A 12,533-nucleotide genomic window follows, 5' to 3' on the forward strand; every position below is an offset into this window, starting at 1 on the left:
ACCCCCGACCCGCCTGACAAATGGGGGAAGGATAGTGCTAGCATGAGAGGGTCTTTGTCAGGGGTGATGTGCACTATGTGAAGATGGGAGGAGTAAGCATGGAAGGCTTCCTGGAGGAGGACGCATTTAGCTAGGTCAGGATAAACTAGGTGAGCCAGATTTCCGAAGTGCGAGATGACTAGAAACAAAGGAAAAGGTATGTGCAAAGGTCTAACAAGGCGGGGGGGGGGGTATGGGGGGGTCGGCCTTGAGGGACAGACACGGATGTACAAAGACAAAAATATGAACAAATATTTGAGTAATTTATTTGGACCTGGAAGTATGGCGGTTTCCACTCCTAGACCTAAGAGAATGGACAGTCTGGCTGTCAATCACTGCAGGCCCTCCAAGCTGACGTCTGAAGGCGGGGCCATTGAAGGATGGCAAGCACCCGGCAATGAAGCCCTACCACGTGAGCAGGCCGATGACGGTTTGGATTGTGCAATGAGGCTTCCGTAGACCGCTCCCCTCAGTGATGACAAAATATGGCGGGTACTGTGGATATATGGCGGGTACTGTGGATATATGGCGGTTGACAATGCTCCGATCTCACAAGTGTAAGTTTAATTGACTTTCTCTCATAATTGGCTGTTTGAAGTGTGAGTTTAAGAGAATGGGGGGGGGGGCGGATGGTGTGTCCTAAGACACGTTGACAGATGTGTCTCATGGGCTTCCGGATTGATGACAAGGGAAGGGCCCTTAGCTGCCTTTGGGGACATTGTTGTGCTTTATGTAACAACATGATGAGTCTTTCAGATCATTTCATTTGTCTTGAGTGTGGGTCTCGAACCCCTCCCCCCCCCCCGATTCGTGGTCTTCATGTTTTGTGGTGTTTGCAGCTTAAAAATGCAGAAAAAGGGGTGCGGTTGGCTGAGCCTGAGTGGGTCCCAGACAGGACGATGGCTGTTGGCTGCCTGGGAGCCGATTTTGGTTTCCATGGTACAGTGTTTGGGGACGGGACTTGTCACCGACTATTGTTTACATCTGGGTCTTGGCCATTTGTGTGAGGTGTCTTGGTGACAGGCTATCTCTTATCTTGATCTGAAACAAAAGGAGAGTGAAAGTAAGGAAAGGGGAGCATGTGTGTGATTACGACAGCCGATGCCTGCCTTTGAGGGCAGTTTTGTCTTTCATTTAACATGACTGTGTGTTTCCTATCAGTTGTTCAAAATTTGGAATGGTCTTCTGCATATGCTGCCTTGAAAAGGCGGGGGAACCCCCTGATAATTCCAACGTGAAAGTGGGGAAACAGATGGCGTGGTGGGCTCGGGGCTTGTTCGCTGACCACCAGGAATTGTCTTCAGTCACCACTGAAAGCTGCATTTTTCTGTAACGTATTCGTGTTTTTCCTATCATTGTATCCAACCAATAGCGGTCCGGAAGCTTTTCACGTGTTTTCCATAAAAAAAGGTGTTATATTAATTGCCGTCTTCGAATAAGAAGGTAGTCTATTGGGTCTGCTTGGCAGGGCCTTGGTGCTTTAAGTCCCTGATGGGAATGATCTGCTCGGGATCTTATTTCTTGTTTCCTGTGATAACGTAATGGCAGTGGGGTGTGTTTTCCCTGTGATATTGCAACATTGCATCCATTTGAGTTTGGTTTTTTATTTTGACTGTGTTTCATACGTGTTCTCCAAATGTGAAAGTACTTTCAGCGTGCACTTTGGAACAATTTGTCCGGCTGGACACGTGAAAGTTTCACACGCCGAATGTCTCCTAGCCGCTCTTGTTAGCCAAGACTGAACACTGTTTTGGCATTTAATTTTCCATGTTCGTCTTAAGGCAGCCAATTGAATTTTGATGTTGGCGCTCCTCATATATTTCCTTTAAAGTGCTTGGTGTAAATTTCAATTTACAGAGGAGGCATTCAACGTCTAATGGGGTGCCTTATGTTTCCAGTATAATGGCGTGTTTGACATAATTTATTTTGCTAAATCCTGGTCTTGTTCCCTATGGATAAATTCTCTTAAAAACAAAGGTTTTCTGGGGAAACTGCCTGGCTCAGTGATAGAACCTGTGACTCTCGATGTGGGGGTTGTGATTGCAGGCCCCACACTGGTGTGGAGAGTGCTTAAAAATAAAGTCTTCAAAATGAATAATAATAAACGTTTTGAGGTGATCTCAAATTACAATTCAAAACAATCTGGTGAATGCTTGCCTCTCATACAGTTGGGGATTTGGGTGTACAAAAGAATTGGGTCTCCTATGACTTTGTTCCATTAAATGTTGTTCCAGGCCCTTTGCGTAAGCTTTGTGTTAACCATTTTTGGCGTTATCGTTACTTTACAAATGAGGAAGAGATTGTTTTAATTATGTGTGTGCTTCTTGCTTTATGACAGTGACTGGCTCCCGGTGGCCCGGGAGCCCAACCTTTCGTCTTATTTGCTATTAAAATGTTTCTGAAAAACTGGCTCTGTGTGTTTTATTTCATGGGCCTACTTAAAATTTTCTTTTCAATGTAAAAAATAGCAGGTATTGACCATCAGGCTGACGGTGCTGTTTCCTGACCGCGAATTCCGGGAAGTGCCTGTCACCGGCCATCCCGGAATTCCGTTGGCTTCGTTCTGGGTTTCATTTCTCATAATAATTACATGACACTTATCAACTTTATTCAGGTCAATTCTGTACTTCGTCTTTAGTGCATTTGCTTTGAACGTCACGGGGCATTTTCAATTTATTTACAAGCAAATTCACCCCCAGAAGTATTGCTCTCTGTGTTCTAGAACTGAATGGCCCTTGCTGGTCACAGTGCATACTTTTGAATATTATATTAGAACCCTGATTGTGCACGTGACATAGTGGTATTTCTTTTCTTTTCTTTTCTTTTCTTTTCTTTTCTTTTCTTTTCTTTTCTTTTCTTTTCTTTATTGTTGTGTCTTTAAATGCTGACCCAGGTGCTCCTTCCTAGGTGTTCTGCCACAGAAAAAATTACTTTGTGGTATCCTATTTACAAACAGTCTGTTCCCTGACACCTCCAGTCCTCCTTGTTAGGGGTCCTGGGCTAGACTGGACATGCTGCTCTCCCTGCACCCTACTCCACCCCAGTCGCAGAGGGTGCTGTCCCTGCCTCTTGAGCCACAAGAGCTGACCGTGCCTTAATGCCCCAAGGGCTAGCATATTGGCTTAGGAAATAGTCAGTGGCTGCCTGCTTCTCCTCATACACCTCCCTTCCTGTGTCAGACCTAATGTGTATGCAAGGGGAGAATTCAATGAGAGGGAAGCTGTTGTTTTGCTCAAAACCCTGAGCGCCCTAATCCCTGAGAGTAATCTGATACTTGGTACAACAGGGACTTCCTTTTGATAATGGTGATAGCTGGGTTTGCCTTATCAGCCTTTTTGCTGATTGATTCTTGATATTGACTTGAATTTGGTATCTTAGCTCACGTAGAAACGATTTAATGACTCATATCGGTGACACGTTGAAGGTCTGTAAAATGTACTTTGATTACATTTAGACCTGTGAAAGATCCACTGCTGGTATTTGGGTTTTACTGTCTTCGGTACTGACAGCAAAGCAGACTTCAGGAACTGGGACACTCAACTAGCCTCACCAATCCTGACTTTTGAGACAGAGTCCTAGATCTTGAACAAAATCTAAGTGTGGAATGAAGGTGCTTTCATTACTTGCCCATTGCCTGTAGTATCCTAGGGGCATTCTTGCACATTGAGGGCAGATTCTCCAGTGTGTATGTAACCAAATGTCCAATTTGTTCCCGTTGTTTCCTCCTCGGAGACCTATGTTCAATGTCAGCTGGTAGGGACATTATGCAATGTGTGAAATGCTTCGTGAATTTGTTGTGATTAACTTAGCTCATTTTGCTTTTTAGCAGTTTTGGAACTTACTATGTTACCGATTAAGAAGTCTAGTATAACAGCCCAGCCATTGTAATGTGCATTTCGTGGTCTATTAAGTAGAGCACAAAACCCATTTGAATGATTTGTTACCCATCGTGTCTTGCGTGGTATGTCAGTGTCAGCAATTGGTAACAAAGTGAGAACACCACCACCCATTCCAAAGGTTTGTTACCCACAATTGTGTACGAGTGGATGGTTTCATTAGTGAAGAGCGACATGGGAGTTCTGAGACGCCCCTTCTCGCCACTGAGGGGTGATACCTCTTAACATAATATTTAATAATTCCCCTGTGCTGGTTGGTGAAGGCGGGATGCACCATGGTTCGTGCTGAGGGGACAATCAGCCTCTAGAGCCGCAATCTCACCTTGTGGGTTGATTCATGCAGTTCCTGCCTTACATTCTCTTTCACTCTTTTGGCCTACTTCACACAGGCTGCATGATTGGGTCCTCTGGCCCCACCAACCACTTTGAGAAATTGCTCTGGATGAGGGAAAGAGGAAGTTTGCCCCATCCACTCGTGTTGTGAGTTTCCAAGTGGCCTAATTTTCCTGCAGTGGTCCCAAGCTGACCTTCCACAGGTAAGTCTCTTTGTAGATTTGTACAATCATCACCTCCCTCAGGATCTGTGATGGGAACGTCCAGTTCTGGTCAGCCGGTGGGCCCGTAATGAGAGGAGAGGACCCTGAACCAATCGTCAAGGCCAGCCATACAGGTAAGAGCAACCTTAGGCTGTGCGAGGCCAGAGGTGTTGGGTGAATAGCACTTGTCTCCTGTCAGCTGTACCTTTATTCCAGATGGTGTGGAAATCCCATCCCTGAGTCTCTAACATGGGCGCTTCCCACAAGGTCGGGGTCACTGCCTAGACACTACTTGTTAACTCCGTGGTAGAGACTCCATGTCTTGAGTCAATTTCCTCAAGGAGTCAGTGGCATCTTTTTCCCAGACCTTCTTCGTGTTCCTCTGCTTACTGTTGCGTGCCACTGTTACACACACGTTGGCAATATTTATTAGAATGTCAGATGTCCAAAAAACCCTGATCTTGAGCCTTTTTATCCTTTTGGTAATCGCTTTCTAATACCATGCAGAAGCAGGATGGCCTGGATGGGATGGTCAGACACAAACTTCAGGAACTCAGAGATTGTGGGAGCACTGCTCAGGTGCATTTCTTCAGGTCTGAGTGTAACTTTTTTAAGTCATGCATCTGAATTAATTGAAAGCCAGGCGTACCTAGGAGAGGCGAGAAAGATGAGACGTGTACACCAAGTGGGTGCCAGAGGGTGACAGTCTGCCGGTCCACCCCCGCTGGGGTGGGTGGGCATTTATGTGGCAGCCGTCCTAGAAGCACAGGCTAACAGTTCAAGCAACATGTGGGTCAATACTTCTTTGCAGGTTTCCCCTTCCGTACATTCTAGCTATTTTTTGGCTTTGCAGATGTCGCCGAGACCGTGTCACCCATCGTGTTTCGTTCACAATAAGTTTCCAGTATGTGAGTCTGAAAGACCCTCGGCCCTTTCTTCCTGTCATCTCTGAGCCTCAGCTTCCACATCTGCAAAATGGAAATGACACCTTGCTCTTGCTCTCAGGCGTGGTGTGAAAATCAAGCGTGATCATCTTTATGAAGTGCTCAGCACACAGGAGGTACTGAAGAAATCAGGACACCGTTTCCAGAATGTGTTTATGGGAGCAAAAGATCATGGCTTGGTTTAGATCCTCTTGCCACCTGTGCAGACCCCACTTGCACTTCATTTCTTGAGCCTTTTGCTGTAATTTCAGCTACGTTTTGTTTCCTTTCACAGGGCCAGCAACTATTCTCAGAGGGTCTTGGGCATCTCTTTGGAAATGGACCTCTTTAACTCTGCTGTGATGCCAGGAGGTAGCCCAGCATCCCAGACCCTGCCTTTCTCTGAGCTGCATTCTTTCCTGGCTGCCTTGGACGTCTGACATTGAAGCTGATGTCACTCAGCGTCAAGTTGGGGCTGGAGGGTGCCTGGTAACTGGCAGTGCCCAAAGGTCTCCTCTCTTTCCTTCTCTGTATAAAGTTACTTCTTTTCTGGGCAGTGGTTAATTTGGGGAAAATCAGGTGAAGACTTTGACGGTTGGGTGTGAGAGTGTTAAGCATAAAGACGAATGGCTCTAAGGTGCATTCAAAGACCCTTGTGACCTCTAGTGTCAGACACACCTCTGGTTCCTCTGTTGCTTTGTTCGCACCAGTTCTATCCAGAAGGTGGCATCACAGAGCCTGATGTGCACTCCCCAAAGTCCAAACGATCCACATTTCTTTGTGGTTAGACACTAACGTATGTAGCCTTTACACAGCATGTTGACATTTCAAAGACTTTTCATTTATCCCTGTACTTGGTTCAGTTACTTTCAAGCCGTGGGAGATGGGGGTCATTACAACTTCCTACCCAGTGAAAACCTGAGACGTGAGGTACTTACAAAACTCTGTGCCCCAACGCATGTTCCTTCCCCAGGCGGTAGGTACAAAAGTGAACAAGAATGGCTTGTCTGCTTGTCAAAAGCAGTTGTACAACTTAATAACCGTGATGCCTCCTCCTTCTTCCACACACACTTGTGCCCACTGCCCATCAAAGTCATGTTGGGTCATTTCATTGGGGGGAGGGATGGGGAAGACGTAGATGAATGTTTTGTGGGTAAGACTTCTGAGTACTGGCACTTAACAAAATAAGACCCAAGGTTGAAGCTTCCAAAAGGGTGACTGTTTAATTGGTGGCATCTCAAACGCAGGACCCTGAGGGAAAGACAAGGTGACCCTCCCAATTTAAGGTGGGGTCTGGCTTGGTGGCTCTTTCCCAGGAGTCCACTCTGGAGCCTGCCACATCAGTTGCGTTATGAGGCCTGTACTCCGTGAATGTGTACTTCCCAGCGGGGATGTTAATGAGTTATGAATTCTTGGTGTGAGGTATTTCATGTCAAACCCTGTTAGCCTGAAGTGGATTTTCATTCCTCTTATGGATGTGGGTGACAGAAGGGGAATGGATATCGAACACCTGAAGGTAAGGCCTTTGCACTTGTGCTGCCGAAGGAGCACGAGGTAAGGCCTTTGAAATAGAGTGTGTTCGTTGCTACACTGGTTCCCTGTTATAGGCGCACTTTTCCACGGATGAATATTATTTCATTGGATACATGTACCACATATTCTTTATCCATTTATGCTGTTGATGGATGCTCACAAGTCTCTCATGTCTTACATATTGAGAATAATACTGTAGTGAGTATATGGGATGAGTATGTGTCTTTGACATAGTGGCTTCCTTTCCTTTATATCAATGCCCAGATACGGGATTGATACATCATATAGGAGCTCAATTATTAATTTTTTGAGAGGCCATCCTACTGTTCTCCGTAGTGCTACCTAATGTAGTGCTGTCAGGTGGTCAGACTCCCTATACAAAGAATCTGAAAGAGTACGTCTACCATGCAGAGCGATGGCCTACTAGGATTCACTGGGAATCCTCATGTTGTGTATGGGAATGTGGTTGGAATTGTATCCATGCGTTTCCATCTAAACTTCCTGCACTCTTCCAGTGATCATACCTTGCCCGTGGCAAGAAGACGAGCGGTGTGTGGGTGCTGTCAATGAACCTTCCATGAGGCAGGGGACGTTTAGATTGTCACGGACATGAGCTGATGAGCTGGATGTCCGGGAGCCTCCTGGGTCAGGTGTCCAGGGTGGAGGATTAATCCTTCCGCCTTTGTTTCTATACATCATTTCAGGCCCTTCATTTCTCGCGATTAGTGAAACCTAGGGTCCAGAAGGGATATATGAGTAAACTCTGGGAGTGTAATGAAACTTGAAAGGGGGTGGGTAGAGTGTCTTCGTGTGAAAGTGTGGTAGGCATTGTGGGTTCAGGGGCAATGGCAGCATCTGGCGACTGGGCAGATATTAGTTCCCAGGGAAGAAATGGGTCCTGTCTGGTTCTCTGGCCTCCAATGCAAAGAAACTAAGAGTATGTCTACCATGGAGATCAATGGCCTCCTAGGAATCGTTAGGAATCCTCATTTTGTGGATGGGAATGTGGTTGGAATCGTATCCAAGCGTTTCCATCTAAGCTTTCTGCACTCTTCTGCTGACCATACTCTGCACATGGCGGGAAGATGAGCGGCGTGTGGGTGCTGTCAATGAACCTTCCATGAGGCAGGGGACGTTTAGATTGTCACGGACATGAGCTGATGAGCTGGATGTCCGGGAGCCTCCGGGGTCAGGTGTCCAGGGTGGAGGATTAATCCTTCCGCCTTTGTTTCTATACATCATTTCAGGCCCTTCATTTCTCGCGATTAGTGAAACCTAGGGTCCAGAAGGGATATATGAGTAAACTCTGGGAGTGTAATGAAACTTGAAAGGGGGTGGGTAGAGTGTCTTCGTGTGAAAGTGTGGTAGGCATTGTGGGTTCAGGGGTGTGTCCCCTGCCTTTCTCCCTTCTCATGCACTACCCTGGGGTCAGCATAACTGGGGGCGAGGAGACAACGGACATTGGTGGATGTGACATGAGAAACTATGCCAGTCTTGTTGAGTTGACACGTTCATTAGGAGAAGAGGGTGTTGTTTTCCACGTTCCACGTGGAGTGTGGGTTTGCCAGCAGGCACGGCTCTGCTGTTTCATCCTTACTCTGTGGTACCACGGGCCTGTGAAGGAAGGCCACGGGGTAGGGTGGGTCGTCCTTCCCCCTGCTGTCTTGTTGCAGGTGACAATAACCTGAGGCCTTTCTGAGAAGGAACTGCTGTTGCTTATGCCTCTTTTATCCTCCAGGGACATCTTCTTCCATTGTCCCGGATCTGTGTTGGCTCTTGGGCACTGCTTGTGGTGTTTGCTTCCCCCTCCCTGTGTCAGGAGGCTGGGTTTTAAAACTGGCAAGAGGCTTGTTTAGCTTTTCAAAAGGTTTGCGAAGAGGCAGAGAGCACACAATGATATGTTTTCCAAAGTCCATGTTCCCAGAGAAGGGAACGGGGAGGTCGTGTCCTCCTTTCAATGGAGATAGTTTAGCTCTTTTTTCTTATTTTCTTTGCCCCTATGCCATGCCCCCATGAGAGACCAGGCCCCCTTGCTACCCACAGTCCCACCCCGACTGGTGAGTCCCGAGGACTGGCCAAAGTTAGGCCTGTGCATAGAGCTTCCTCTAGAGCATCTGTGCCAAGAGTACCTTCACCTGAAGGTTAAGATGCATGAGTAGTGGCTTGTACTCTGGCCTGCTTCTGTTCCTGCCCGTGCCTGTGCCCTCAGGGGCTTCTCTGTGATCCAGAGAGTCAACTGCAATGATCAAGGAAAGTACAAACCTTGTTAAGAGAGGATTTCAGTCACTATGCTGGTGTCATTGGTCCGCTGGAAGTTGAGCTGTACTGTCCCTCTCGCGGCCTCTCTTTCTTGAGTGTCCTGGAGGAGCTGAGGTGTGATCTGTCTTTCTTGTGGCACACAGGACCTGACAGAATACTTGGTAGGAGGGGAGGACTCGGAGCCTGTGTGATGGATACTTAGTGCACAGGCCTCTCGAAATGGGCGGGAGGAACGTGCAAAACGTGTGCACTCCTGGACAGTTTACGTGGTGGCATCTAGGCCCGTCTGCATTTGAGCTTACCCCCCCATCCATTGTGCCCACTCAAGGAGCAGCATATATGGATTGGACCCCTGCCAAGCAGACCACCTGCCGGGTGAGATTAGGGTTGGCCTTCTGAGCTTGCCTGGTCTCTTCTCATTCATATGCAGACCCACTGTAAGGCTTCTTTCCAGCTTCGGAAAAGAATATCAGTGGGATGAGGTCAGTGACTCTGGAGGAGACTCACTGACTGCCTCAGTCTCCCCCATCAGTCAGACACAGCGGCCTCACAGAATGCCGAAAGGCCTGGTGTAGATGCCACTCTACCCTCCGGGTAGATGACGGGTTGTGCCGTTGGGGTGCCGACCCGTAGGATGTGGTATATGGTTAAAGCCGCAAGGAGACACCAGGAGTTCTCCTCCAGAGCTCAGAGTAAATGCATACGGAAACAGTTGCCCTCTTAGGGTAGGTCTTCTGCCTTTGGTTGTCTTCTTATTACAAAGAAAAATACTGATTAGTGAGGGTGAAATGTAACATTGGAGGGGGCAGTTACGCTTATGATATAATTGATGGTGATGGTTGATACATGGATGTATACTGATCCCTCAACTCATTAGGTTGTATACATTAACTATGTACAGCTTATCGTATGTCACTCGTACGTCTCCATACCTCAGTAAAGTGGTTGAAGAAATAATAAAAAAAGAGCCTCCCATGAGTACAGATGAGTGTTCCCCTCAAATGGTTTTAGATCTTCAAACTGAAGGGGAAGGAAGTGTCTATACAGGGAAAAGGGAGATTACTGCTCCTTCCTTATTGTTTTGCCTTGCTTGTTCCCTTTATATGTCGCATTTGCATTGGCGATGTACAAGGGTGACCTTTATTGTCCATAGGATTTTAAATTTCGTTGACTTGCAGCAGTGCTACAGAAGCCATGAACTTCCCCTGGAGGATTTGGACTCAAGGAGTGGCCCCGTGACATCAGCAATTCGTCATATGACAAGACATGGACACTGGGTTAATGTGATTTTGGTATTGGCGTGCGTTTGGTATGTTGTCATTGTTTACAATTTGTGTTTTTGTGCTTGTGCAAGTAATCTTGCAAACTATTTTGCATATGATAACATGTCAAACCATGTATGTACAGTGTATTTTTCTCCTACGGGGTGGAGGGCCGTAGTTTCAGGCTGATTGGTCTTTCCAGTCGGCACATTTTCTCTGAGCGTGTCCCAAACCCTTCTGTCTACTGTATGACCCAGTTCACTTGCCACAGGTACTTGCTTTGATGCTTTTCACCTATCATAGTTGAGCCAATGATACTTTTGTTGTATTTAGAGTTTGGGACTAGACCCCAAGAATGTGTGATATCGTGGGGGCGCCTCCCTGGCTCAGTCAGTAGAGCATGTGACTGTGGATCTTGGGGTTGTTAAGTTCGAGCCCCACATTGGGTGTGGGGATTACTTCAAAAAAAAATTATTACAGGGGCACCCGGGTCACTCAGTCTGTTGAGCGTCCAAGTCTTGATCTGAGGTCAATTCTTGATCTCAGGGTCTTGATCTCAGGGTTGTGAGTTCACGCCTCATTTTGGCCTCCACTCTGGGCATGAAGCTTAAATTAAATAAATAAGTAAACAAATATCGTTATAGAAAAAGAATGAGTGATATCTTTTTTTTTTAATTTTTTTAATGTTTATTTATTTATTTTTGAGACCGAGAGAGATACAGCATGAACGGGGGAGGGTCAGAGAGAGAGAGGGAGACACAGAATCAGAAGCAGGCTCCAGGCTCTGAGCTGTCAGCCTAGAGCTCGACGCGGGGCTCGAACTCACGGACTGTGAGATCATGACCGGAGCCGAAGTCAGACGCTTAACCGACTGAGCCACCCAGGCACCCCACGAATGAGTGATATCTTGAAAAGGCTAGTTAATATCCTTTCACTGCAAGCAATATCATTGAGAAGACATACTGTTGAGTTTCCCTGAGCTATGCTCACTTCCGTCTTTAAAATGTATTTCTTGCTTAAGTATCTTGCATTTTGTAAAATACTTGTGTTCTTCCAATAAAATTTATGTGCTTCAGAAAATCTCTCTTGTAGAATTCTTTTATTATTCACATGAACGCCAGCATGGTCACAGAGTCTGTAGCTCTGCTGTGTGCATCATCGCCTGAACCAGGGCAGAGCTCTGAAGTGTGGAATTCGATGCATTAACAACAGGGACTTGGTGCCAGGGGAACGGGGTCTCCAGGCCACAGTGGAAGTTCCCTGTCTTTGTTAAGGTCTCCCCTTTGTTCATGCAAGTAGTCCCCTCAAGCGATTAGGTAATCTACTACCTCCCTAGGAAAAGTGACCCTTTCGGGCACTTCACGAAGGCCATAAGCACGTATGTGGGGATTGTGGCAGTTGTGGGGGAATTTGCTGATACTCCCAAGGGTAAGTCAGAAGGAGCAGGACCAGCATGGTTGTACAAAAGGTCAGTCCAGAAATCAGTAGGACCAAAACTAGAAGCAGCAAGCACACAGTGAATGCCTGGCGAAGCCAGCAGTAGAATCTTGGTCCCTTGCATCTGGGGCATCTTTCATGATGGGTCTTACTTCTAAAGGCTTTGTCAACGCAGAGTTAAATTAGTTAAGTGGGTAGTAACGTTTTTTGGCAGCTTGTTCTTTAAACACATGCACACTTTCCAGGTCTTGTATAAAATTTCCAGTAGCTAACATTGCGTGTCTCCCACACAGCTTACCACGGCTGAAACATCTCTGTGGGGCGCCTGGCTGGCTCAGTCTGTAGCCCCACGTTGGGTGTCGAGATTACTCGAAAATAAAATATTTTTTTAAAAACCCAACACATCATCATGGTCGTTAAAATCTCCTGAGAGGGGATCGAGACCCGGGCGGTCTGTTCTGTCTGTAAATACACTGGGTGGTTGGGCACACGTGTCTCCCTAGGGTTTCATAAAGACTTTGGGTGCAGGTGTCAGCAGCTCTGTTCCTGCCATCCAGTCTAGAGGGGCCCAAGCTGCAATGTCTCACTGTCCTGCCTGAGAGGTTCAGCGGTACGCGGAATTTAAATCACTTCTCCTTTTCTCCAACT

At 46.8% G+C, this 12,533-nt stretch overlaps 1 long non-coding RNA gene across 2 annotated transcripts; it reads left to right on the forward strand.

Annotated features, from left to right (window-relative positions):
* Window positions 1-246: 246 nt before the first annotated feature.
* Window positions 247-11,528, forward strand: LOC131502232 (uncharacterized). Of its 2 annotated transcripts, none has more exons than XR_009256980.1 (4): window positions 247-596; window positions 4,325-4,605; window positions 5,325-5,531; window positions 5,690-11,528. It is a non-coding gene; the product is annotated as an uncharacterized LOC131502232 (long non-coding RNA). The 2 variants fall into 2 exon arrangements; XR_009256979.1 differs by having other exon boundaries at window positions 4,325-4,471.
* The last annotated feature ends 1,005 nt before the right edge of the window (window positions 11,529-12,533 follow it).

Source organism: Neofelis nebulosa, chromosome X (assembly GCF_028018385.1).
Source record: "Neofelis nebulosa isolate mNeoNeb1 chromosome X, mNeoNeb1.pri, whole genome shotgun sequence".
In the NCBI taxonomy this organism is placed as follows: Eukaryota; Metazoa; Chordata; class Mammalia; order Carnivora; family Felidae; genus Neofelis; species Neofelis nebulosa.